The following is a 22,326-nucleotide window of genomic DNA, read 5'->3' as shown; positions in this document are numbered from 1 at the left end:
TTCAAGCTCTAATTCTGACATGTGCACATGCATGCGCGCGCGCGCACGCACACACACACACACACACACACACACACACACACACACAACCCAGGAAGCCACTGTCTAGGTGCTAATGAGGGTAAACTCTGTAAGGCCAGATTATGAGCCTAAGGTAGGTCTGGGAAGCAAGCAGAGGGGTGGTCCACCACTGTAAATCCATTTACTAGTTCTGGAGAAAAGCTTCACAGATAATTTCTCTTAGTTGATTCAAGTACCATTGCTCCAGAGAGTAAACCTTCTCAAGGAGATGCAGCCCTTTGGGGAAAAAGCTCTTCTCATCCTTCCACAAGGTAAGCTAGACCAAAAGAAGCCTACCTGCCCAGCTTTTCATTCAGGCACAGTGCTGCATCCCTCAGAGATGATGTTTCATTCCAATTTGCAAAAGAGTACCCTCTACATTGGCAACTGCCCTGGCAGAGATGCTATGTCAGGTGACTGACTGGTTTTGCCACCTTTGTCTAAGGGCCAGAGAGAAGGCTGCCTTCATTGAGAGCCATCAGGGATTCAGGACTGCTGAGACTTCCCATCCTAACTGAGGCATGGACATTAGTGGGGGTTGGGGAGGCTAGAATATCTTACCCAATGGGAGATCTGGTATACTTACTGCCTCTCTCTGCTCCTGCCATTCTTGGCTGGAATTGTCACTCCAGCTTGATTCTGGCAGGAGAGGTAGGCACAGAGAGTAAAGAGAGGCAAGACCAAAATAGCTCCCATCCCACATTCCAAACCTCGCCAGAGGGGCACTGTGGTAAGGGCTGCTGTATTTTAGCCGGCCTAGCTTGGCAGTGCTAGATGCTGGCTGGCCTCTGGCTTGTTAGGTCACAGGGCAGAACTTGGGGCCCTGCTGCACCTGTTCAGATGCCAGCCTCAGACTCAGCCGGAACTACAGCTGGATGCCAAGATCCTGGGTCCATGTGAGCAACTCTTTTGGAATCTCCCTGTCACAAATGAGACACCACCAAAGCAAACCGCTCACAAGGGTCCTATGGGATTGGGTGGTAATAGAAACTCGAGCCTCTAAATGTTTTTGCTGGTTGGCAGCAGTATACTCATGTGGCAGCTATATCCTCTAACACATCTGTCTCCTAACATTTTGTACCTACACCTGGCCACAGGAGCAAACTTGAAATCTCTACACAAGGACTCTCATCAGGGACAATTTGTCTCCAGGAGACATTCAGCAATGTCTGGAGACATTTTTGGTCATTTAGACTGGGATGGGGGCACGAGGGGGGAGGGAGAGATAGGTCTGAAGTATGAGATAGGAAAGTCAGGCACCAGCTTACTGGGGGACCTCATATACCTAAAGCTTCCCAATGTACTTTGGGGAGGAATAAAGAATGAAGAATGGGCAGGAAGGAGTAAAGAATGAAGGCAACAATCAATGAAGTATCCTTCTCTTATGAGTCTGCCATAGAGAGATGATAGTTCTGTTTAGAGTTGTTATGAATGAGGAAGTTACGTAAGAACCTATACCCCTGTAGCTTCTATCCCTTCTGCTGCAATGGCCTGAGTCTTTTTTTTGGGGGGGGGGTCCAGTCGTGGGGCCTGAACTCTGGGCCTGGGCGCTATCCCTCAGCTCTTCAGCTCAAGGCTAGCATGGCCTGAGTCTTGAAGGCAACTGTAAAAGGGGGTAAGGTGGGAAATCCCAAGGGCTTTGAGGTTAAACCCACACCCCCGGCCCATTGGTGCTGCTTGAGAAATTTGGGTCCAGCAGCAGCACAGCCTGTGGTCTCCTAGGCTAGCAATTAATACAGCAAGGCCAAAGCAGACAGCTGACATTCCTGCCCGGCTCAGGGCTTCCCTGGGACAGTGAAGGTCAAAGCTGCCACCTGCTCTGTTGCAGTTAGTTGCTCTCCATTTGCTCTCTTGCCCCTTAGGGCTCCTGCCCCCAACCCAGTCCCTAGTGCTCTGACAAGGTCATGGTGGAAAAAAAATGTTAGTTTAAATAAGCCATATACTATATTCCACCACCTCCAATCTCTAGCCTGCAGGTAAGGGATGCCAGTTAAACTGGTCTGGGGCAGTTGTTAGACCAGCAGTAACTATTCTCCAGACATTCGGACCCAAGATGGTTCAGGTGAACTACCTTCTGATCTTACATCCTCTAGGGATGTGAGTGTAACTTTAGACAGGCTACTATATCTACCTAAGACTCAATCTCCCACCTTTTTTTTTTTTTTGGTTGGTTGTAGAGCTTGAACTCTAGGCCTGGGCGCTGTTCCTCAGCTCTTCAGCTGAAGGCTAGCACTCTACCACTTGAGCCACAGCACCACTTCCGGTTTTCTGAGTGGTTTATTGGAGATGAGTCTCACGGACTTTACTGCCCAGGCTGGCTTTGAACTGCAGTCCTCAGATCTCAGCCTCCTGAGTAGCTAAAATTATAGGCATGAGCCAACTGTACCCAGCTTAATCTCCCATCTTTGAACAGCCATTTCCCAAGCCAGAGGCCAAGCTGAGGCATGTGTGACTGGCAATACCTAGATCAGTAGAGGAAGCCTCCTTCACATCCCCTTCTGGGAGACTCACATGAGGGTCTTCTATGGGAAACCAATCCCAAACTCATCTTCCCTCTCAAAGCAGCTCTTCTGATGTCCTTACTAAAAATAACATATCTCAGGCTGCTTTTCAATTTACCTGCAAGTCACACATTGTAAACCAAGTCTGACTTGAAGCTTCAAACTCCTACTGATTGTTCACCATGTAGGCCAAGCAATGCAATCCATACAGACTCCCCTATACTCTCACACACTCCCTACACAATAGCCTCAGATCAATTCAATGGCCTCAGCCACATAACACTTTCTCAGAAGCATATAAATCTGTCTCTCCCACCTAACTGGGACCTCCACTGCATTGGGTCCTATTGGTCTTGGTGTCCCCACTGCAGTGTGTTAAGTGCAACACACAGACAAGAAATCCAGCCAGGCATCAGTGGCTCCCACATATAATCCTAGCTACTCAGGAGTCTGAGATCTAAGGATCATAGTTTAAAGCCAGCCCTGGCTGAAAAATCTGTGAGATTCTTATATATACATACATATATATTTTTTTAATTTTTTTATTTTATTGTCAGTTATGGGGCTTGAACTCTGGGCTTGGGCACTATCCCTCAGCTCTTCAGCTCAAGGCAAGTACTCTACCACTTGAGCCACAGCACCACTTCTGGTTTTGAGTGGGTTTATTGGAGATAAGGGTCTCATGGCTTTTCCTGCCCAGGCTAGCTTTAAATCGATCCTCAGATCTCAGCCTGCTAAGTAGCTAAGATTACAGGCCTGAGCCACCAGTGCCCAGCTTATATATTTTTTTATTGTAAAGATACTATACAGAGGGGTTATAGTTACATGAGTAACTATTGAGCAGTTACCTCCTCCTTTGTTTTTCCCCTACCATCCCTTCCCTCCCCTGTGGGACTGTTATTTCCAATTAACCAACAAAAAAAGCTAGAAGCAGGGAGCTGTGACTCAAGTGGTGGAGTGCCACCTTGAGTGGAAAAAGCTAAGGGACAGCACCTAGGCCTGAATTCAAGCCCTAGTACTAGGGCGTATGCACCCACGCATGTGTGCGTGCACACACACACACACACACACACACACACACACACACACACACACACACACACACTGCTTCCAACTGAACAGTGTGCAAGCCCTCTGGTGCTTCATATCATGCTATTACCATAGATGCAGGAGACACAGAACCCAGCATACACCTTTGACACGTAGGAGCTATGGAATTCTGGGGGAGGGAGGGAAAGCAGGGGAATCAAGGACCAGATAGAAAAACAAAAACCAAAAAAAAAAAAAAAAGAACCCTGCCTGAGAATGGAAGCATTCTAACCTAAAAGTACTCTATGCTCTGCCATCCAAGCTCAAGTTTGGACATTGAAGTTCATGTGAGAAATGAGGCAGGTACTATCTCCTGCTTCCCATTCTTGAACTGAAAAGTCCTGGTGCTCACATGTTTTGACCCTGTGCCACCATCTCTGTGTCCCCCGCCCCACCTCCTTTGCCTACTTCCCTTTCCTTTAGCTGAGGCCAAATATAAACTCCCAGGCAGGAAATGCCTTGAAGGAGCCTGGCCCCACCCTGAGATCCAGAGAAAATTGTCTCTGACAGAAAGGAAATGGCCCCGGGAGAAACGACCTCCTCATGAAGCCAGCAGACACATCTCCTCCCCTGAACCCTGTAGCCAGCTGTAGGGAAGGCTAAGATGCTGAACACATGGCAGGGGGGCAGTAGTGACAACATGGCTGCTAAGACCATGGTAGGGCCAAGTGAAGGAGAACCCAAAATGGTGACCTACCAGCTGTGTAATACCTACAAGTAGGAAAAGTAGCCTATTTAGCCTAGTTTTTAGTCCTGGCTCAGATCCATCTCAGCTTTGATTGACTGCTCATTAATGACAATATGTATGATAATAAATGCAATTAGTAATAACAATTACTAACAGAGTCTAACAGTTCTTGTGTCACATCCTGAACCAAGGATTTTACACATATTGTGCAAGTTACTTCTCTATGTAAAACAGGGATATAATCACAATATCAACAATATCAAACAAACAATCGTTTGTACCGGTCCTAGGGTTTGAATTCAGGGCCTAAGCACTATCCCTGAGCTTTTTTGCTCAAGGCTAACACTCTGCCACCTGAAACACATCTGGCTGCACTTCAGAAGCTGCACTTCTGGCTTTTCCATGGTTAATGGAGATAAAGAGGCTCACTGTTTTTCCTGCCCAAGCTGGCTTGGGACCCTAATCCTCAGATCTCAGCCTCCTCAGCAGCTAGGGTTATAGGAGTAAGCCTCTGGTACTCAGCAACGGGAGGTTTTAGTGAGAATAAAATGAGATAATAATACCCCAAACATACCAAGTCATTATTATGTCCCAGGTATTGTTTTAACGGGATTGTTTAACGGAATGTTCACAACTACCTAGTGAAGTAAATGCTCTAATTTACAGATGAGGAAACTGAGCCCTACAGATATGGAGGAACTTGCCTATGGTTCCCAGCTAAGAAGTGGTGGGACAAGGGACAAATCCATGCACTCTAGCTCCAAAGTATGACCAAACAAGTTAGAATTGACTCCATTAAATAAGGAGACTAGACCAGGGCCCAGCACATAGCAGTAAAACACACATAAACCACCTATGAGATGTAATAACTTCCTGTCAGCAGAGAAAGGATCATCTCACATGCCATTTAGCCCCTGCAACAACCCAATCGAAAGTAGGCACTGCTTATTGTGTAAATGGGGAAACTGAGACTATGGAGTACAAGTGGGGCCTGTTTTAATGCCAGATCTCTGCCTGCTGATGGCTTCCCAACTCCTTCAGCCATCCCATCCAAAGCCACTGCCCACTGGCTAGTACCCAATTACCTACTTGGTACCAGATCTTATGCTGGGCACCAAAGTCCGCCAACACAATAAAGATGAGACCTTCTGGAGTACTTTGCCAGAAATACGGCCTGCCCCATTCTTCTCAGGGAAGGCAGAGGCTAAGCTGGACTGTCCTTTGAAGCATCCCCTGGAGCTTGTTGTGGAGACCACATAACACAGCAGAGGCACCAAAGTGAGGGAGCTGGCAGCTGGAACAGCTTGAGGAAGGAAGCTTGCAGCCCCCAAGGAGTCTGAGATGGGAACATTGCGGGGAGGGCTAGATCTTCTGGACAACTCCTCCACCCCCGCACACCCAATTCAAGCATGGGTTAGAGGAACTGGATGGATCACAAGTGTTAATCCAGCCAGCCTCCTGCCTGCCCCTCCCCACCCATGTCTTCTAAATAATGCAACCCAGTTGTCAAGACAGCACATTAAAATGTCTCTTCTTCCCTGGTGCCACCCAGCACACAGCTCCCCACCCTTGCTGCTAGAAGGTGCTAATCAGGCAATTCTGGTGCCAATGCCAAAAACCACCCCCAATTCCCTCCTGCGCACATTTCCCCACCCCAACGAGGCTCTACTTTAGAGCATCAACACCCACTCTTTTGTGTTTGTCCTCCTCCTACCTGCCAACCTTGAAGGTGGGAGGGGTCATAAAGGGGAAACAAAGGCCTGTGAGGAAGATCCAAACCTTTGCCCTTGAGTGTGGTCTGGGCATCTGGAGGACATGGCCAGCCATTCAGAATATAGAAGGCAGAGTCAGACTGCCTGAGTCCTGTCCTCCTATGCTATCACTCTTCAGCCATGTGACCTTGGGTATGTTCTTCCTTGACTCTCTTCTTACTCAGTTCCTTTTTACATAAGCTAGGGAAGATGACAAGTGTAACCGCCTTACTGTGATAGGGATAGTTACAATGTGAAGAAATCAGAAGTGTTCATTATTATTATTGTTGTTATCCTCATTACTACAACCTGTCCAAATGACCCAAATGCTACTAAATGTGGCCAGAATACAAAGCCCTGAACCTAGTTCTAGAAGAGTTTTTCTGAATGAGGTGGTATCTGAAATGACCTAGCATCCAGAGGTGGCAAGTTAGAGCTCAGAGGATTCCTATGTAAAGTGCCTAAACCACAATAACAGTGGGAAATGGATTGATATTGCTGGACTGAATACTCAACAACCCCATGAGGTAGGCAGGTACACATTTCATTTCATAGCCAACAAAATGAAGACTCAGAGAAGTCAAGTCCCTCAGGCTATGCATACCAAAGCTCCCGGTGCTCCCAGTGTGTCCTGCACATTTATAGGTGGCCTTTATTTCTGTTCTGATTTAACTCTGGCCTTTTCCTTATATTCCTTCCTTTGCTTTTCCCACTGACAAGACCCTGCATAGGGGGGTGGGGGCTACCCACACCAGATGTTTGGCCAAGCTCCTCCTATGGAAGCTCCCCAGTCCTGCCCCAATTTGACTTCTTGACCTCAACCTGAAGCAAAGCTGCAGATTACAGCTACTTGCCTATCTCACACCTTAGGCCAGCCTTTGGCCAGTCCAGATAAAGGGCAGGAAATCCTAGGCCACCTCCACTAGAGGTTGCTTTCTTTACCAATGGAGTAGAGTTACAGGCTCGACAGAGGTACATCTGTGATGGGGAAAGTGTGGGGTCAGCCCCAGCTGCCAGGTTTCTAAATCTCCCTCACCAGACACTGTTGACTTCCTTTCCCCGATCCTCAGCTAGGGATCACCAAGGCTCACACTCAGAATCACACCATCTACTTTACTGAGTTGCTTTAAGTAGAGTGGAACCATGGGAGTACCCTGGAATTTAAAGAAATGGGGGGGGCGCTAGTCGCCATACTTGGCATCACTGCCATTGACTGCTGGGGGAAGGCATGACTGAGTTGGTTTCTCCCTGTCTGATTCACTCTTTTAGGCCCCACTGTGGGCATGGCTCACACTTGTTTCCGGCTTCAGTACTCCCTACAATATCCCCTTCCCTCCATCCCCATTGGCTCCAGAGACAAGGCAAGACACAGAGCAGCAGGGTAGGCTGAAAGTCCCCACAAGGGATATGGCATTCAGCTTATCAAAGTAGCACCTAAGCTCACAATAGGCCTTGTTTTCTGCCAGGGAAGGAGGCCCCCATAAGAAAGTCTCACTTTCCAAGAGCTCCCTGATGGTGGGAAATGGCTAGACCTGAACAACAAACAAATCAGAGAGGTGACAAGGTATATGGACTCACGATTCTGGGAATTGAAAATCCACCTGTTGGGGTCAACAGAAAAGGATTATGGAGACATCATTCTGAAAAGATGAAAAAAAAATAGAAGAGAGGAAGGGCCTTCCATTTCCTACCTTTGTGTATTACGAGGGCCAGAAGCAAAATGGAGGAACAAAGGGTGAACGAGTATACCAGTGGTACTCAGTAGACACTGTTGAAAATGAACTATACAACTTGTGGGTAGGGACAGAGGGAAAAACTGGAAAATAGCAAGGGAAGGGATGACGTCTAAAAAGGAATGTGCTCACTACCTGATTTATGTAACTGTAACCCCTTTGTAATAACAATAAAAAATAAATACAAAGAAAAGACAACGAAAATAGATAAATAAGAGAGGGCTAGAAACAACAGCACACAGAAGGGACAGTGATGAGGTTGGGGAGGGGGCTGTCCCAGGTCTAAGAGGAACACTCAGAGGAACTGAGAATATTTGGCCTAGAGAAGATATAGGGACATGGGGTTCTGTCCTAAGACTTCTAAAGTTCAGAGAGAACACAGAGGAGCTAGGTGACTGAGGAGCAGAATTTTGATCCAGGGTTAAAAGGCATGAGGAGACAGATAAAACTTTCAGCCATCCTATAGAAGAAATCAACAGCTAGAAACATCCCTCCCCCTAGCATTGAAGGTAGATGAGCAGGACCAACCGAGTGCATGGTGGGATGGGGGGCACATGGACTCCAGCCTCAGGAGTCTTAGACCTGTTTTCCTTCCAAAGGCCCTTCTCCCCTGAACTCTGCTGTGTGCCTACCTCTAGGGGCATTGTGGGAAAAAACAAATTTGTCTGGAGCTGACCAGTCCCTTCCTGGTTCTCACAGAGTCCTGGGATCCCAGGAGCACCTTGGGCTGGTACTACCTAGAGAGAACAGGTCACTCATTAACTTGTGGCTGAATGGGTCAAAGGGTGGACACCTGGGACAGATGCAAACATGGGGAGGGGCTAGAAAGCAAACTGCACAGCCCATGCCCAAGGAAACCCTTGTGGCAGTGCAAGTTCCAGTCATCCTGAACTGAGTCAGGCCACTTAGAATATTCAGTGATGAGGCCTAGCTGAATTTGAAGTCATGCCTCCATTGCCTTGTGGAGGAAGAAATGGCTTTGAGTGGAATGCATATCTGATAGAGGAAAATCTGAAAAACCCAGAGTGCAAGTCAACCTGCCCCACTTACTTTATAGACATGAACATGGAGGCCCAGAGAAAGTAAAGGTGTTTTCCAAAGTCACTCACATAGGGGCAGAACCAGATGTCAACTTTCCTGACTGTATTGGCCCACAGGGTTCACTAAATGCTTCCTACTCTTCCCACTGGAACTACAGAAAACTGCTTGTGGTCTGGAGCTTTCTAAATTGGGCCTGGGTTCTGGCCTGACCCTTCCTAACTCCCACTGCTTGTTGAGATACAGGATCTCCAAGGAAAGCTTCCTCCTCTACTATAGTGGGCCTCAACCTCTCAGCCTCCCCCTCCCTACCCTTCACTCCTTAGCCTGGTATGAAGAGACCCAGATCCCTACTCTAACCTTATATACTCATACTACTTCACCCCATTTCCAGTAACAGCAGACCCACATCGTGAGCAGTTCTTCCTTTTTTAGACTTGCCAATTTTTAGTCAACATGTTGAATTTTATTTCATTTTTTATCTTTATTATCTTTATGTAATTGTACAAAGGTGTTTCAATTCACTATATGTTTATGAGTAGAATGCATCTTGATCAATGTCACTACTTTCTGTTTTAAACTTTTTTTTCTTTTTTAATTTTTTATTGTTTTTATAAAGATGATATACAGAGGGGTTATAGTGAGATAAAGAGTACATTTCTTTTTTTGACAATATAACTCCTTCCCTCACTCTCTCTTAGACTTTCAAATTGAGAGCAGACACCCCCATCCCCTTCTGGTTCTAATACTTAAAAATCCCCTCCTTCCATTGCCTATCTCAATCTCCCCTGCCCTCTTTCTTTTTGCTAGTCATGGGGCTTTGGACTGATGGCTTAGAGTGCTGTCCCTATGCTTCTTTTGTTTAAGACTAGTGTTCTACCACTTGAACCCCAGTGCCACTTCTGGCTTTTTCTGAGCAATTTATTGGAGGAAAGTAGTTTATTGGAGGAAAGATTCTCATGGACTTTCCTGCTGGGCTTGCTCTGTATCCCAATCCTCAAATCTCAGCCTCCTGAGTAGCTAAGATTATAGGTTTAAGCCATGCCAGGCTTCTCAGTCCCTTTTGACTAACGCCCCTGTGCTTCACAATGCCATCCAGGTGAACTTGTATCCTTTAAGCAATGTGAATAACCACTTCTGTTTGCCCAAGCAAAGGACAGAGGAATAGAATTTTAATTGGCCCCAGAAGTTCCCAAGTCAAGAGTCCCCTGGGGGGAAAGGTAAGAGTTTAGGATGGGGTTCCTTTAAGGCCTGGGGTGGATAGGGAATTTAGTTAATGGTCATCCCCTAGAGGTGACTTTCCAAGGTGGTTATTATGTGGCTCAATTATTAACCAAGCAGTGGCAGGACCCCAGGCTTGTTGGAAAGAGGCCACTCCTTTCCCAAGTACAGGCCAAGAACAGGAGGCTGAAGCCAGCGAGAGCATTCCTGGGGTCTTTCTGTCCCTCTCTGACAGGACAGGCTCTGGTGGGGTGGGGACAGAGGCCTGTGCTGAGAGCAGCTCTCCCTCAGCCCACGTGGGGGTGGAGGAGGGCTGGCCCGGAAATTGAGGAAGTCAGCACACCCTTAGTGGGGTGGGAGGGAAAAGAGAGACAGTGAGGGGTTTTATCGTGAATGAGAGAGGAAGCTCCAAGCTGGGCCTTGGTGATTAGATGACAAGCTGGGAAAGACGCTCATCCTGAATGCATCCTGTTTTGCTCCAAACTGGCCTCAGGGGCCAGGGGCAGGGGAGGGGCCTGGGTAGAAAGCAGCCTCTCCGGAATTCTCCCAGGCCTGCTGACCTCTAGCTCCTGGGTGGCCAAGGAACTGGCTGTGGAACCCAGGAGGCAAGTGGGAGTGTTCAAACTCTCATTTACCACTAGAGAATCTAAGGGAGAAGACAAGGAGTTTCCACCAGAAGCTTCCACCGGTCAGTCTGGGGATCAGAAGCCCCAGGGACAGCTAAACATTTGCCAATACTCACTGCTACTAGCTGTGTGGCATCTGTAAAATGAAGGACAAGGACTCCATAATCCCTCTAGCTCGGACCTTTCCTGGGCCCCTCTTCCAAGGTTCAGCTCAAATATCACTGCCTCTGTTAGTCACCTTCTCCTCAGTCCAAAGCAATCAATTGCTCCCTGGTCTGAACTCCCAGGGTAAAACCTCAATAACTGGAAATAGGAACACGGGCTAAACTTTTTTTTTTTTTTTTTTTGCTGGTCTTGGGGCTTGCACCCAGGGTCTGGGTGCTGTCCCTGAGCTTTTTTGTTCTCAAGGCTAGTGCTCTACCACTTGAGCCACAGTGCCACTTCCAGCATTTTTTGAGTACCTTCTTGGAGATAAGTCTCAACTACTTTCTCTGTCTTTGAATCTTCAGATCTCAGCCTCTTGAGTAGCTAGGACCATAGGCTCAGTGCCTGGCTTGGCTAGACATTTAATGATCTTAAAGGGACTAGTTTTGGTGAGATAATGACAGGGTGGTGGATTTTTTTAATTTAATTTTTTTTGTTTATGTGGTACTAAGGAATGAACCCAGGGCCTAATGCATTCTAGGCAAGCACTAAGCCACATTCCTGCTGATATTTTTTTGAGACCCTATCCTTTAGAAATATATATTGAAAAAAATTAGATGAAATGATAACTGTCTGGGATTTAGATCAAAGTGCAACAAGGGAAGAGGTAAAATAGGTAGAGATGTGGTACTGGAGACTTTATTACATTGACTCTCTTTTGAAATGCAGAATTCTTCATAATATTTTTAAAACCCTCACTTCTGTGATAGAGTATCAATGGGTTGTATATTACTCAGGGCCCTAACTCCCAAACTGGATAGATTGTACCTTGAAGTTGGGGGTTCTATGTTGTCCATAAGACCTAGCAGCCAGTGTGACCTTAATGACTAATCATTTATAAAGCACTTGGTGGTGTTTACAAAGCCCTGAGTGGTGGATCCCCTTGTTGAGTCCAATGATATGGAAAACACAGAGAGAAAATGAGGATCTGAAGGGTTGAAGAAGCAGTAGAGCCTGGGTTGATTTAAACTTCCATGTGTCTAGCCCAAATCTCCTGTTCTTTCTCCATGACACCCTGGACTCCCAAGGAACTTAACATTCAGTTCTCAGATTCTTGCATGTGGCAGAAAGTAAACAGCAACAGGAACTGTTGGGCATTTAAGCTCCCAACATGGAGGGCTGCACAGAGCAGCTCACACACAACCGCAGCACCCGGGCCCAGACTATGGCCTCTAGTCACTTGATTCCTATCTACTAGGCCCCATGTGTTGAACACACACATACACAAACTTACATCCAGGGTCACACATGAATAGAGTGGTTTTTTTGTTGTTGTTATTTTTTGTTGTTGTTGTTTTTTGCCAGTCCTGGGACTTGAATTCTGGGCCTGGGTTCTGTTCCTGAGCTCTTTCTTGCTCAAAGCTAGTGCTGTGCCACTTGAGCCACAGTGCCACTTCTGGATTTTTCTATGATTAATTGGAGATAACAGTCTCATAGACTTTCCTGGCTGGGCTGGCTTTGAACCACGATCTTCGGATCTCAGCCTCCTAAACAGCTAGGTTTAGAAGTGTGAGCCACCACCGACCAACATGAATAGTCTTCATAAACACATGATACCAACAACTGCATGCCCAGCTCCCTGTTCAACCACCCTGGCTAGGGTCATGGAGCATGGAAGAAACTCACCAAGATTGGCTGTGTAGTACAGTGGTAAAACGCTTGAGTAGTACGTGGCCCTGAGTTCCCATCCCAAAGCATAGTATCGTTGACATTTCCATCATTATTTTATTTTTTTGTGTATTAGATATTCCTAATTGAAATTTTATTACATTATTTCATACCTACACAAATGTTGGAATGATTTTATTAATATCAAAGTTACTTGAAAAATGATTTCCTGGTATAAAACAGTATGATGCTCATTTGTACTTAAGGCAAAAAATGTACTGTTTATAAAGTATTTACTTCCTTGTGTGTGTGTTTTTCTGTCGGTTGTGGGGTTTGAACTCTTGGCCTGGGCGCTGTCCCTTCACTCTACAGCTCAAGGTAAGCACTCTACCACTTGAGCCACAGTGCCACTTCTGGTTTTCTGGTGGCTTCTTGAAGATAAGAGTCTCACAGACTTTCCTGCCCGGGCTGGCTTTGAACCGTGATCCTCGGATCTGAGCCTCTTGAGTAGCTAGGATTACAAGCCTGAGCCACCAGTGCCTGGCCCTTCTGTTTTTTAGTTGTGCCTGTTGAGCTACAACCTGCAGCCATAGTTGTGTGTCTTTATAAATCCTCAGTATTTTAATTCAGAAAAGTAAAATTTTAATTTAATTAATATACATTAAACATACAAGGCAGGTGTTTAATTGTGACATTTCCATACAGGTTTAAGTCCATCCTTGTTTTATCTGCAGAGCAGCCTCTCTAAGGCCCAAGGCCATGATGCTTGATCCTACTCAAACTGGGAGCTGAAGGGATAAAACTTTGCTCTCTACAATTCAAGCTAAAAGTAATTCCTTTATCCAACCAATAATTCCCTCTTATTTTGTTCCAGAAGATGAGTGCACAGCCTGCCATTCACTGAACCTACATTTTCTATGGCTGGAACTTGGAGTTTGCCAGAAAAAATGCTGGGATAGCACTCCAACTGGACAGTATCTTTCTTCCCTTTGTAACCTTCTGGGTTGTCTTTTGTGTCCCTGCTACTCTCCCTATATCTAGACCCAGGGATCTTCTGATCCCTCTCCAACCTGGAGTCCCCAAAATAGATATTTACAACTTTAAGAAGATAAGGTGAGTCAAAATTTGGGCCTCTTCTCACTACCTTCTACTCTTCTGCTTGAACTCAGAGAGTAATGAGGTTAAACAATGAATACTTGCCAGACTCCTTGTGAGACTCACTGTTATAAGGAACACTCACATCAGGTACACAACCCCTTGGTCCTCCTTCCACCCTTTTTCTCACTTTTACAGCATCTAGACATGTGCTGGCTGCTCTACAGAAGACAGAGCCGCAGATACAGAGGGACTCAGAATATACTTCCAGCAGTGACTTAGGTGTGGTAAGAGGACAAGAGAACAGCGGAAGCCGGGCGCCCATGATTGATGCCTGTAATTCTAGCTACTCAGGAGGCTGAGATCTGAGACCCAAGGTTCAAAGCCAGCCAGGGCAGTAAAGTCTGTGAGACGCTTATCTTCAACAGACCACCAGAATACCAGAAGTGGTGCTGTGGCTCAAGTGGTGGAGCGCTTGCCTTGAGCTGAAGAGCTGAAGAACAGTGCCCAGGCCCAGAGTTCAAGCCCCACGTCCGACAGAGAGAGAGACAGACAGAGAGCGAGCGAGCGAGCGAGCGAGAGACAGACAGACAGACAGAGACAGAGACAGAGACAGAGACAGAGACAGAGAGACACACAGAGAGAGAGAGAGACAGAGAGACAGAGACAGAGAGAGAGAGAGAAAACAGAGTCGTCCAAACTAGACTGTGTGGTGTGGAGGGCTGAGAAGCCATACTATAGATATCTAGGCAACAGAAACTCCAAAATGGGATGTCTAACACCTGGACACAAGATTAGATAGATATTATGAGGACCAGTCCAGAATGGCCAGCTAGATAGACAACTAGAAGTTTGGTTGAAACAGTATTTCCCTCACCTTTTCCACACAAATTATACCTTTCCACACCATCAGCCAATGAAAAACCCTAAGATCCTTCTTCTCCCACACCTTTGGGCTGCTTATTCTCCCATTTGCAGACAAGATCTGTTTCTCCTTTATTTCAGAAGGATGTATAGATGGAGCGATAGATAGTGGAGGTGGAACCCATAACCCTTAGACAGGGGGTGGAAACTGGTGGTGTAGCAGGAGTCAGGGTTTGAAAATAGCCCTGGCGGTGATTCATTCTCTTCTCCTGGCATCATCAGGTGCTCTGAGTGAGACCCAAAGAAGCCAGGACTCCAGGACCTGGGGTGAGCCTAGACTCTAAGTCAGCTTAACCTGCGTGGGGGAGCTTGACTCTGGAAGGAAACTCCTACATTTTCCCACCAGCAGTCTAACTGCTACCTCCCCTCAAGCAACACATGTGCAATCACAAGACTGTCCCCCAAGGAGGTCAGAGACAACTCTTTTTACGTGCTATTTAGGAGTCTGGCTATAGGTGCTATGGAAGTCTTAGGGAAGAAGACCTCAGGCCCTTTACATTTCAGTGTGTAAAAAACACTGTGGCTTCCAGAATTAGTGTGACTAGTGTAAAGTCACATGAACTGGCTGAACCCCATTTTCCTGGGCAGCAATTCAACTGTAACAAGTATTAGGTGAGGAGACAGAGAGGCCTAGACTACCTAATTGGAACTCCCCCAAAACTTCCACCAGCAGGCATTTCTTAGGGTTCTAAAATGCAAATTTATTTGGAACTTCACAGGCAAAGGGATCCCCTAAAAGATGTGTCTTGGCTAGAGGTTTACACTGGCAGCTACCTTGTGAGGAGAAGCTCCTTGGCAGGAGCTTTTGGAAGGCGAGGTGAGATGCGATACACAAGTTCGAGCCCTAAGAAAGCCATGTGGTCAGCAGACGGAGAAACCACACCACCCAGCCACTTGGTCATTGAGCCCCATGCCCTGCCTCCTTCGTCTAGCCCTGCAAGGAGCCCCAACTCCGAGCCTCAGCCAAGCCCGGCATAGCGGGTGGCTACACGCTTCCCAGAGTCCTATTTGCTGGAAGAGATCACGGCCGGCACGATCAGTGATCTCTCAGTTTCAGCAACTGTGAAGCCAACTATGAGGACCACCGGAGGTAGCTCGCCTCGCTTCTTCCTCGTTTCTAGCACACGCTGCCCAGCAAACCCGCTAGGGACAGAACAGGGCCATAGTACCTCAGATAGACTAGGCAGCGACCCGATCTGTCTGGGTGCCCCTGAAATCGCCTCAACTCTTACCTGGAGGACGCGTCCACGCTTTTGGGTTTGGACCCAGGCACAGCGGCGAGCAGACAGTAGGAAAGCATAAGCCAGACTACTCCGTCCCGGGCACGCGTGGAGCCTGGGGTCGGGCGAGGGTAACGGTGCCAGCCAGAGGAGCAGCTGTGGCAGCTGCTTAGCCGTTGTCAACCCGAGGCCACTCGCCGCGCAGGTGGGGAGGGAGCGTTGGCGAGTTCGGCTGCAAAGGCGCCCCACCCACCTCCAAGACCTTCGACCAATGAGACCGCAGTCCGGCCCACCGGCCTCCTCAGAAAGCCGCCCAAATCAAACTGGGAGGGGCTCTCTCTGCTTATCCTCCAATAGCTGCGCCGCTGCCTTTCCCTCAGGTCACACCGCAGGGAGGGAGTAGACTGAAGCCCAGAGCGAAGAAGCTAGTCAGCAAGGAACGCTGACGGTGTATTCTGAAACTCTGGCACCGGGTGGGGACTTCAAATACGCTATGTGCGTGAGAGGAGTCGAGTGACTTGTTCACGATAAATTGTAACGAGTCCAGAAGTCATCAATGTAATATTTGAGCAGGAGTTTCCATCCCCTATTTTTATCCTCTTTTATTTTTATTCTTTTGTTGTTGTTGCTGGTCCTGACGCGTGAACTCAGGGCCCAGGGCGCTGTTCCTCAGCTTTTTGTTCAAGAGTAGCTCTACTAGTTGAGCCACACCTCCACTTCTTTTTTTTTTTGTCGGTCGTGGGGCTTGAACTCTGGGCCTGGGCGCTGTCCCTCAGCTCTTCAGCTCAAGGCTAGTGCTCTACCACTTGAGCCACAGTGCCACTTCTGGTTTTCTGAGTAATTTATTGGAGATAAGAGTCTCACAGACTTTCCTGCCTGGGCTCGCTTTATACCGCGATCCTCAGATCTCACCCTCCTGAGTAGCTAGGATTACAGGCATGAGCCAGCAATACCTGACTCCACTTGTGACTTTTTGATGTTTAAATGGAAACAAGAATCTCAAGGACTTTTCCTGCCAAGGCTGGCTTTGAACCACAATCCTCACATCTCAGCCTCCAGAGTAGCTAGGATTACAGGCATGAGCCATCTGCCCCCAGTTTATCATTAGACACCAATTCTGCAGTCTCCCTAATACCCTCACTTCTCTACCCCATCCAGGTCTATAAACTCTTCCTCCATGCAAAAATACATGGGAAACAGGACACCAGCATTAATACTGGCAGATGAAGTTTTCTAGGAGTTCAGACAAGTACTACAGAAACTCTGTTAAAATTCAGTAAGAAATTAGAAATAGCATTTGATTTCTCTCTTGTCACAGAAAGATTCCAAGACAAATTCACCATTTTGACTTCACTGATGAGTTATGAACTCCTATTAGCCAGGTGTCAGAGTATCCAATATTTTATGCAGTACAATCACTGCAATCCACACACATATTTATAATAACAGAAACTAAGGAGAGGTGACTCCCTCCAGGCTACTCATACACAATCCATGGCAGAGACAATGCACTCACACTACTCATTCCTCCATACCTAACAGGAGAAATGAAGCCAAAGTTTTATGAATGTAGGTACTACATTCATGTTACATGATTGTCACATGATTGCCAACACAGAAGAAATGAATCCAAGGTTCCTGTAATGTAGGCACTACTTTCATGTCACATGATTGCTACAGGATCCCATGCAGACAAGAATAAACTTTTTTTGGGGGGGGGGGTGGGAAGCAATTTTTTAGGTTATCAGAAGTGATAATAGAAAAAAAATCTAGCCTTAGTCCCAAAAGACCTCCTCCTGTGGGCCCTCCATTGTGCTAGGCAAACTGAAATTCTCTCACCTTCCTTCCCTGTTGGTTCATGTAAGAATTAGGGAAGCAATAATAAAGCAAGGTTCCCCCCAACCTCCAGCTTGTACCCTCTGTTTCTCTTAATGGTAGGGCTGTAGCTCTTATGCTCAAGGTGAGTCATAGTCCCCATAGGACCCAAACATAGATGAGACCTGCACACTACAACTCATTCCCACAAACAAAATCCACCCTGAGACAGGAATCCTTATGAAGGGTGGGAAGGGATATGACCTCCTTCCTGAGGCTCTTGTAATCATTGTAAGCATCACTCAGCCTCTGAGTTGAAGCCAAATGTCTTTTGCTTTGCACAGAGCTAGAAAGGACTTAAATGTGGAAGACATGCCATGATCCTGTCTGTTCCCTCAGGGCAGAAAACCAGAGCTGATTCTATTTACACCCCACCACACACATGACACTGAGCACAGTGCTGCTGACAGAGCAAAGTATGTTGAAAGGTATTGAAGGGTATACTGGAAAAAACTATCATCATTGGATACCTGTAATCCTAGCTACTCAGGAGGCTGAGATCTGAAGATAAAAGTTCAAAGCTAGTTCAGGCTACAAAGTTCATGAGACTCTTATCTCTAGTTAACCACCAAAAGCCAGAAGTGAAGCTATGGTTCAAATGATAGAGTGCTACCTTTGAGCAGAAAAGCCCAGACCCTGAGTTCAAGGCCCAGTACTGGCACCAAAAATAATAAAATAAACCTATAAGAGGTGAAAATAGAAAAAGGTACAAAAATTATAAAGATATAAACTATTACAAATAAATGCAATGAAGTTGTACAATGTCTACAACATAGAGTACATGCTGAATAAAAACATTTGGTGAGCCAGACACTGGTGGCTCAGGCCTGTAATCTTAGCTACTTAGGAGGCTGAGATATGAGGTTTGCAGTTTGAAGCTAGTCCGGTTAGGAGAGTCTGTGACACACTTACCCCCAATTAACCAATAGAAAGCCAGAAGTGGACCTATAGTTCAAGTGGTAAAGCACTAGCCTTGGGCAAAAAATACTCAGGAACAACACTCAGGTCCTGAATTCAAGCCCCAGGACCAGCACAAACAAACATAAAGAAAACTTTTGTTGAATAATTGAGAGACCATAATAATCAAGGCAAGCTCCAGTACTATTACTATATACCATGTATATTAGGATACTGTGAAAGAGTTCAAGAGATAGCAGGGTTTGGTGTGTGTGTGTGTGTGTGTGTGTGTGTGTGTGTGTGTGTGTGTGTGTGTGTGTGTGTGTGTGTGTGTGTGTGTGTGTGTGTGTGTGTGATGAAGCTTGAACTCAAGGTCTTGTTGATCTTGCTTGGCTGCTTTGCTCCAGGATGGAGCTCTACCACTTAAGCCACACTTCCAGTTCCAGGACTGTGGGTCTTTCAAAAAATATCCTGCCAGGCCTGGTTGCAAAACATCTGTAGTCTCAGCAACGAAATTATGGGGTAGAGGTAGTAGGATAGTAAGTTGAAGATCAAACTCAGTTATATGGGAAAAAAACAGTAATTAATTTTTCTGCCTAACTTCATGAGCTTCTAAAAGGGTGCTCAGCTTCTTCAGAAAGGCAAAGATGGCTCAGCCCCTTCAAGCGCATCAGCCCCTACTTGGTGCTCTAGTCTAAGCCAGTTTTGCATAGTTTCAGTATTAGTACCTGGGATGGATGGGGAAATTGTGCCTCTTTACAGGTTTCTATCTAGGTTGTCACCAGAAAGGCTCTGGAATAACAGGAGCCTTTAATTTCTTGGCTTCCTTTTTTCCACAAGCCCCCTTTCCTGCCCATGTACCCTGTGGTGCCACCATTGGTACCTTAAGTACCAGCTCAGGCAGGCAGGGAATTGCCACCAACATAGCCCAGCATTGTCAGAGAAGAGAACTTATAATGGACTGTAGAACCTAGCAGCACTTATATAATCCCCAACTCCAGTGGAGGGATACATTGCCTTAGGTTCCTCATCTGTGAAGAGTAGATAACAATCACAATACTGACCTCCCTTGTCTGCAGAGCAGATCCACTGTGCAAATAAACTGACCACAGTGGCTGGCACATAGTAATTGCTCCTAAGTGCTTGATATGAAGATGAAAACATTCAGCCATGGGGGAGAGGGGCCTAGTTTAAGAAGTAGGTTAGCTGGATGCTAGTCCTACCTCTACCACATTTTGGCTGTTACCTAAGACAAGTCACTGTCACTCCAACCACCAGTTTCTTCATTTAAAAAGAAGGAGTAGGCTGGGAATGTGGCTTAGTGGTAGAGTGCTTGCCTAGTATTCATGAAGCCGTGGGTTCAATTCATCAGTACCACATAAACAGAAAAGGCCGGAAGTGGCACTGTGGCTCAAGTGGTACAGTGCGAGCCTTGAGCAAAAGAAGCTCAGGGACAGTGCCCAGGCCCTGAGATCAAGCCCCAAGACTGGCAAAATGTAAATAAATAAAAAGCAGGAGCAAAGCAGGGACAGATGACTCATGCCTGTAATCCTAGCTACTCAGGAGGCAGAGATCTGAGGATCATGGTTCAAAGCCAGCAAGGGCAGGAAAGTCCCTGAGACTTTCTCTAATTAACCAGCAAAAAGCCAAAAGTGGAGCTGTGGCTCAAGTGCTAGAGGGCTAACCTGGAGCAAAAATGCTCAGGGATAGTGCCCAAACCAGGAGTTCAAATCTCAGTACTGGCACACACACAAAATGCAGGAATAGTGCATGATACCCATTGAAAAAGTGGAGAAGACAGGCATGAAAGTGTCCCTTGAAGGCCAGTGGCTGGAGGTTAAGACAGCAAAGAAGGGGCTCTGGGGAAGAGCTGTCTATAAGAGTCCATCAGCCTCTCTTCAAGGATGAAGCAGAGAGCAGCTCCACATTGAAAGCCTGCTTCCAAGACCTTAAAGTCCCAGGAAAGGACTCCTACAGTCCCTGCAACCCTTACTGCCTAGGAAGGGGACATCATCAAGGTTCTGCATGCAAACTTGTGGTCCCATTCTGCTATAGCTGAGCAGGACATCAGGTAGGCACCAAACAGTCCTTGGCCCTCCTCTTTCCACTGAAGTAAAACCAACGGGGCATACTGCTGGGGTGTGCAAGAAGGGGAAACAGGAGGCTTGAGGGAGAAATGGAGTATAGTTCGACCTTCTGCACCTAACACATGACCAGAGTTGTCCTCCACACATCTATACACATTCCCACAGGCTTTTTCAAAGCCCACGGGTAAAAGCCTGCCCTGGTGGCCTGGCACCCCCACCCAGCCTCGTGAAAGGGGACTATTGATCAAACTTCCACAACACGGAATAGTCACGGTTCATAAACAGTCGTCAGGGGAGGCATGGCCAAGGCCTAGGCAAGGGGCCAGGCACTGGGAGAGGCCCTAAGAGCAGGGGAGACTGAGGAGGGGAGGGATTGGTAAGGTGTGGCACTCACAGGCACCTCACTGTTCCTGAATGGCCAGAGGGTGGGGGGACAGAAAGCTGGATCCTGGGAGGAACAGAAAGACCTTCTTAGCCCATCCAGCACCTAGAACAGCTCTATGCTGACCAAAAACTCCAGACAGACAGGAAGGAAGGCTGGAACACTGGCCAAGACAAGGAGGGACTCAAGAGCTCCTGACCACCTCTCTGTACCCAATTCTGAGTGAGGAAGCAGGTTCTTTTTTCCCATCCATCCATGTTTGCCAGTGTTTGTCAGCTGGTAGAAGCACTGGGCATGTGCACAGGACACTGAAAGCAGAGAATCCAGTTTCAGCATTTTCCCAGACTTCCAAGAACAGTCATCCCTCCACAACAAACAGCTGGCAAGGTGCCAGCCTGACAAAGTCAGCCTGAGCATTGTCACAGAAGATCCACAGGTCACAGCAGTGTGGCTTGCCTGACGTCATACTCAGGATGAGCCATGGCCTGACTGCTTGGTGTCAAAGAGCCAGAGATTTACTGCTGTGGTCAATGCAGTATATGGACAGACACCCTGTTCCCTTAAGGAGCTGTACCAGCTCCCCCAAAACTTAAACATGGTGGTCACTCTGGAAAGGGCACATTGTGACCCTAGCTGGCACAGTTGCCTAGAGCAAGACAACACACAACAACACACACACACACACACACACACACACACACACACACACACACAGGCATGCACACATGAACATGCACACATGAACACAGTGGCCATTCCACTCCTGCAGAGTCAGGTCACAGTGTATTGACAGCACAAGAGCAGTGTATACAAGCTGCTGAGGCCAGCCAGGAGTACCCTGAGCCTCCCACCCTCCCTTCAGCCACATTCAGTGCCAATCCTCCAGCTTGCTCCTCCCGGCTTAGGCTCCATTTCTTCATCTAGACAAACAGGCCAGGCCATGTCTTCTACAGGCCCTTATTTCCAGAACATTCTCTAACATTGTGAACTTCTCTGGGTGTTCCTGTGGGCTGGGATGTCTGCAGAGGAAGGGGTTAGTGTGGGGGCCTCTGAGATGTGCACAGGGACTGGGGTTAAACCACAACAGGTAGAGATAGGAAAGTTGAGTTGAAGGGTGGGCAGTCCCTGTCAGTGCAGAAGGCTGGGATGGGGTCACCTGACCTAGGTCCATGGGTATCCGAAGGCCTAAACAGACCTCAGGACCTTTCCTCCTTGTCTGGAATCCTTCCCTGGCTCTCACAGGGCCACAGCTCCCAAGATAAACCTGGAGGGGAATGAAGAGGGGGCCCTGCACCCCACCACAAAGTCCCAATCAACCGGCCATGCT

General features: G+C 47.2%; 1 protein-coding gene across 2 annotated transcripts in view; it reads right to left on the bottom strand.

The window, feature by feature from the left end:
- Stard8 (StAR related lipid transfer domain containing 8) overlaps window positions 1–22,326 on the bottom strand; it is a 93,963-nt gene that overhangs the window by 25,082 nt on the left and 46,555 nt on the right. Inside the window, exon 1 of one of the 2 annotated variants that reach the window (XM_070040242.1) lies at window positions 15,771–15,782. The exons of the other annotated variant lie outside the window; for it this stretch is intronic. The gene's annotated coding sequence lies outside the window, so the exon portion shown is untranslated. Of the gene's footprint in view, window positions 1–15,770; window positions 15,783–22,326 lie in introns of those variants that run through there. 2 annotated transcript variants of the gene reach the window in all.

This window comes from Dipodomys merriami, unplaced genomic scaffold (assembly GCF_024711535.1).
Source record: "Dipodomys merriami isolate MVZ:Mamm:240054 unplaced genomic scaffold, mDipMer1.0.p SCAF_3, whole genome shotgun sequence".
NCBI lineage: Eukaryota > Metazoa > Chordata > Mammalia > Rodentia > Heteromyidae > Dipodomys > Dipodomys merriami.
The sequence above is the reverse complement of the archived record's forward strand: the minus strand, read 5'-3'. Positions and strand labels throughout refer to the sequence as shown.